The sequence below is a fragment of the Ornithodoros turicata genome, chromosome 1 (assembly GCF_037126465.1).
Source record: "Ornithodoros turicata isolate Travis chromosome 1, ASM3712646v1, whole genome shotgun sequence".
Classification (NCBI taxonomy): Eukaryota; Metazoa; Arthropoda; class Arachnida; order Ixodida; family Argasidae; genus Ornithodoros; species Ornithodoros turicata.
Genome location: NC_088201.1, coordinates 38,399,854 through 38,406,119, shown reverse-complemented (window position 1 = coordinate 38,406,119; position 6,266 = coordinate 38,399,854).

The following is a 6,266-nucleotide window of genomic DNA, read 5'->3' as shown; positions in this document are numbered from 1 at the left end:
CTCGTGCACTATATATACTAACTGCGGGAAATATCCTGGGTCGCAGCCAGAAGATATTCCATGGCAGACGACAAGAAGAGACGCATTTCATTGCAAAGTCGACATTCCGGGGGGGGGGGGGGGATATAGGTTTATTGCAAAAAAAAAAAAAGTTTTGCCCCGTGAGCATTTTTTTCCCACTAGAATGTCCCGTGGGGATGACAGAAGACGCGAACTATACCGCAATTTGTGATAGCGTGGTTGTGTAAGTGCATACAGTCCTGTACGACATCCTGGGTATAGTCGCAAAAAATCCCGATCCTGTCTCGAGGTCCCGGGATCCAGATTTTGAATTCCCGAAATCCCGGGATTGTAAAAACGGCTCGGGATTCCAAACCCTAGTCGTATTCCCTCTGTCACTTCTTGTCTGAACAAGTATATACGGCCACATTTCTCGCTGCGGCGCAAACTCCTTGTAAAAGTTGTAAAAGACCCCTACTTCGAAGGAGTTCTGCCCAGGGGTATGGGTTACAGCCAGACTTGTACGTATTTGGAGTATTGTATTTAAAATACTGTATTTTAAATACAATTTGCGGTATTTTGGTACTCTACTCAATACTTTTTGCGTTGTGTATTTGTACTCTATTTAAAATACATTTTATGGTATTTTCTACTCAATACTCTAATTACATATTTTGGATCTCCCTCTCAAACTTTCTGTGTCTCGTCTTTCCATTATCTTGTATGTTCAGTGGAAATTTTCCGAGTCCCTCGGACTTGACCTGGACAGCGGCCCTTCTTGGAAGTCTCCATTTAGAGATCTTGCCCCGTGTGTCCTAATCCTTGGCAAGTGAGGGTTCTATTATGTGTGCCCTGACGCGGTGACGCCGAATTCTGACCTCGCCGAGCAGTGACCTGCTAGAAGTTTGCTTTGTTCTGGGTCACATATACTCAGTGGAGTTATGTGGTATCTCTTTGTCATCTATTTGGGACTTGTGTTTAGATTACTCCAATCACACAGCGGCGGCTTGTGTAGTGCGCAGGGTTTTGGTGATTCATGTCACCTAGCGGCGACTTGCCGCCTTGACATTTGACCGGTGATTTTTTGCGTTCAAGGATAAATAGTATCTTAATTGTATTTCAAATACTTTTTGAAGTATTTTGTACTGTATCTTAATTACTTTAATTTTCATGTATTTATACTCTATCTTAATTACATTCTAACGTTAGTATTTATTATCTTATCTTAAATACATTTTTGAGTATCTTGTACATGTCTGGTTACAGCATATGTTACGCGTTACAGTTAAGGCAGGCTATGTCGTGTTTAATACCGCATTTTCTGAGTAATTTTGGAGACATCAAGAATCCTCACGTACTGCATGCACAGTTCAAGCGAGCCTTAAAATTACACTCACTTGGTGATGAAAACATTCAGTTGTACTTGTCTTTTACGTACTTGTAGTCCCTACTTCTGGTGGTTTTTGTACCTTGCTGTTGACTAACGAGCAGTTTCACTTTTCATTTTGCGTTATACATTTGTAATTTGTAAAGCTTTGCCCGTTGTATTTCGCACGATTGCCTATGATGTTTATGCACTGTGCTGTAAGATTATCCATTTGTTGTGTGTTCGATATGCTGTAAGGCACCACCGATTCCTCGTTCAGGAACCACGTCAGACTTTCCTTTTCAGGCTGTGCCTCAACCACATTTTTGTATGAAATAAATGCAATGCAATACAATGAAAATGAAATATAAGCACCATCAAAAAACACACACTAGAAACTGACGTCGTCTGTATTAGTCTAGGCGCACTTCACAACGTTTCGCTCTCATAATAATTGTGCCTTTCGTCCCAGTTTTTGGATGAGGGTGAAACTCGCAAACACTAACACTGCGGGGAAATTGCTCCAGCTGGATAATGTTGGACTACCTACGGCGGGTTTATTTCCGCATTTTTGTTGTAAGGAGCCATGATGAAACCGGAGATTTTTTTCGTCCGGGTAAAATTTTTTCGTCAGAGTGGAATTTTTTTAAGAGTAGCAAGCCAAGTATGGGCTGACCTCTCTCATCACTTAAAAAGGAGACCGGACAACAAATGAACAACCGCCTTACCGACCACAGAACTCACCACCTTCAACAAACCCCCCAAAGTATAGTTGAACATTTTAACGTCCATGGACGCAATTTTTACAACATGAGAGAGTTTTAGCAGACCGTTGATTACGTGGCTTGCGTCGAACTGTATCAACCGGAACCAATCAGTGGATAAGATTATGAGTCACGCACGACTGCGATTGGTTCCGATAGGCACGATAACCTTATGCATGGTATACTAAAACTCACTATTAAGCTACCGGGAACCGTGTTCAGATCCACCCAGACAGACGTGACATGGAGTCATATCTCATATACAAGTTGAATACTATTCACCCATTCGACATTAACAAGTCACAAGGCACTCTAGAAAGAGTGCTATTCGAAATATCGGCGGCTCTCGTCCTGTGGCACCTCCCTTAACATTTCCTTATCGGTGCGCTGGATGTTCTTCCTTTCTACATGAGACAAGCAAGGGAGTCCTACTAGCTTCCACGCTTACTCCATACTTACTCTATATCTAAGCACTTAATCAAATCCAAGATCCAAATTCATTTTAACCGCTCATGGAACGTAATTCGAAAGTAACTAGTTCATGGAATACGGAAATGAATATTGTCGCACTGGTGGCGCATTCATTAAGAACAGAACTTGACCATATAATACACTCCTGGTGAACAATCATTTCGAATTATATATGTCACCAACCTGACTTTCTGAAAATGGGAGCTGCTCTCGGTAGATGAAAAACTACATGAATTTTGAATTCAATGCGGTTCCTTCAATGTTATTTTCGGTTTTTACTGTCACAGAGGACCAGAACCCTAACCCTGTTCGCATGGACAATCGCGGATTCCTGGTTCACGTGCGATATTCACTGAGGCCGTATAGCCATTCACCTCCACCAAGCTCCCAGTGCGTCTGCTAGCTGCCATGAAAATTGGTTTAGCGTACGACTCAGCTGCACTCTCAAAACAGAGGGAAGGGGGGGGGGGGGATAATGGTAGGATCGTTGTTGGCCACACAGAAGCAGGCGTCGTGACGACTATAGCAAAAGAGAGAGAGAGAGAGAAACAGATGGAGGATAGAGGATGAAGGGTGGAGATGCGTAGAGGGTGCGTGAGTCCGACTCTGAAAACAGAACTTCACCGCATAACACGATGAAGGCCAACCATTACACAGAATGACACCTTTATCGCTGTTGATTTTGTTGAAGCCGTGAGACGTACGCCTCTTTTGGACACTTATGTAATTTGCGCTAAGTGTTACGTATGCCAAATGTCTGCAAAGGCGCACGCCCCGTGCTTTCCGGAAATCAAAAGTGATAAAGGTACCATTCTGTGCAATGGTTAGCATTCACCGCATAGCACGCTGTGCGCCAACCGCCGTTGCACGAATGATACGGTTATAGATTGTGATTGGAAGACAGAGGGGGGGGGGGGCGTACGCTTTTTTGTGACATTCTTATCTACCCAAACTGCCACAGAAAGGCGTACCCCCCCCTCTCTCTCTCTCTTCGAATCAGAAGCGATAATCCTATCATCCGTGGCAATGGTTGGCGCACAGGGTGCTATGCGGTGAAGTTCTGTCTTTAAAGTGTGTAGAAAGATTTCTTACCTCGTAGAGAAAATTCGGCACGTATAAGCTGCTGGAGCGTTTTTCCGCATTACAGAATTCAGTTACACTAACACGTATAAATCAATTCGTCTATAGTGGACAATAAAGTTCGCTACGCTGATGTGCCACATATCTTGCATTAAGAAGTTACGTTTTTCAGTTACACTCTTAAAAATGAACTTCACCGCATAGCACGCTCCTAGCCAACCATCATGTCGACTGACATCGTTTTTTCCCCTGATTTGTTGAAAACGGGGTGCGTAGGCCTTTTCTGTGACACTTATGCAGTTCATAATTGTCACAAAAATAGCGTACGCCTCCCATTTTCAACAAATCAGGGGCGAGAACGTTGTCATTCGGGATGATGGTTGACTAGGAGCGTGATATGTGGTTAAGCTCATTTTTAAGAGTGTACGTTATTACGTGAAGTACGTTGTAGCGTTAAACAAGAAAGAAAGAAAATGCTTTTTGAACCACGTATTGTGCACTCTCAGAACTTCACCGCATCCCGAATGGCATCGTTCACTCCTTTGATTTGTGAAAAAGGAGACGCACGCATTTTTGTGATGCTTATTGCAGTTATGATATTTGTCGCAAGAAGGCGTACACAGCGAGCTTTCCATCAGGAAAGATCCAAATCAGGAGAGATAAAGGTATCATTCTGTATAATGTTTAGCCTGCACAGCATAACAAGCACCTAGTCAACCGTCATCGTTCTCTACCTTGATTTGTTGAAAAGTGGAGGTATATGCCTTTTTGTGACGCCTGTGCAGTTGTGTTAATTGTCACAAAAAGGTGTACGCCCGGCGCTTTCCACAGATCAGGGAGAGAGAACCATGTCTTTCGGGATGATGGTTGGCTAGGGGCGTGCTGTGCCGTGAAGTTCTGTTTTAAGAGATATGTCGGCACAATCTCCCTTACAAGTCGGCCCAGGACGCACATTCCTCCAGGGCGTCAGTCGTGACGTTGCCCACCTCTGTGAGGCCGACAACGGCGAGCCCTTTCACCATCACTACCGCTTGTTTTAAGAGTCGTAATTTACAGTGAACGTAAATATTTTTGGAGGTTCTTCTACAGCTTCTAAGTGTTGCGTTAATTATTCACATATGCTAGTCGAACTAACGGGCGATGTTGGTATATTTTTCAGCTTATGAGTAATGCATCGTGCTGCAGCGTTGAGTAGCGTTAGAAAGAGATGCAGGAAACCCCCCGAAGTAAACGAGGTTACGCCACTATGCAGTTTGTTCCTCGCTCTTCATTATGAGTGCTGGTAAAGCACACTTTCACAGACTTCGATCGAAGACCTTGCTACGCGTGCACGCAGCCGCAGGATAAACTGTCAAACACGCTGCCGATGTAAACTGATTACCCCCTTTTATGTGCATTCATCCGATCTCGCAGCTATTCAAATATGGGATCAGCAACCCTCGGCCGTACGCAGACGTTGCAACCAGATTGAATTGTTGCATACACCTCAGGCGAAATATGCTGAAGTATTCTACCACATCAAAGTGACGGTAAGCAGTGAAACAGAGATAATGTGGAGCACGCGCCATATCTTCAGGCACACCTCGACAACTCGTCCTCCGTGCCATTTTCTTTCTGCCTTCATCTCTCTGACGAGCTCTTGTATGTGGTGTATTCTGATGTGTTGTACTGTAACATTCTGCTGCTTGGTTAGTGTTGTTTTGTGCAGCTTTTTGTAGCGGAGGCGACTCTGCTTATGCACTGTCAATATCGCCCAGCATTAATTTCGCGAACTGGACTGGATGTAAAGGTGGTTCTTGCAGACCCCGCTTGCACTGTTCATGGGCTTCATTGGCAAAACTGACAATAAGAAGGAACGATAAAAGAAGTATACCTGAGTCTACAGATGTCAACTCTCATAGTCTCATGACGATGCCCACTCGTGTGTGGCCACGAACGGCGAGCTATTTCGGCAACCCCTTCTGTTTTAACAGTGCACGGTGACTACCACATCATATTACCATGACAGAAAAAAAACAATGTTATTCCATTGCAATTAATATATTAACTATATACAATAATATGGTAAAACCAGCGGCATGGCCGAGTGGGCTGAGGCGTCCGCTCGTTGGTGGTAGCCAAGGTCGTGCTGAAGACTGGGAGGTGGTGGGTTCGAATCCTACCGCCGGCAGTGCTGTCTGAGGTGTTCCCTGGGTTTTCCGAAGACTTTCCAGACGAATGTCGGCACAGTTCCCCCTGAAGTCGGCCCAGGACGCATACTAACCCCCCTGTCCCCCACTTCTTCCTGCTGTCCTTTCTCCATCTGTCCACGTCTGTACGCCGCTCATAGCCACAGTTGCTTCGCGGCGCTAACACGCAATCAAAGAAAGACAAAGAGAGAATATGGTAAATGAAATTCTAAACTCATTTGCGATCATCCGTACGAAAGTTTCCAAGGAGCAATGCCCAACGAATCACAGGAAAGCCAGCCAGCAATACTGACCCGCTGCTTCGGCACAATTCTCATTTGGATACGCCGAGTCTACCACCCCAAGCATTCTCTCTTAGAAGATAGATAAACTACACATGGTCCTGTGTCCCCTGAG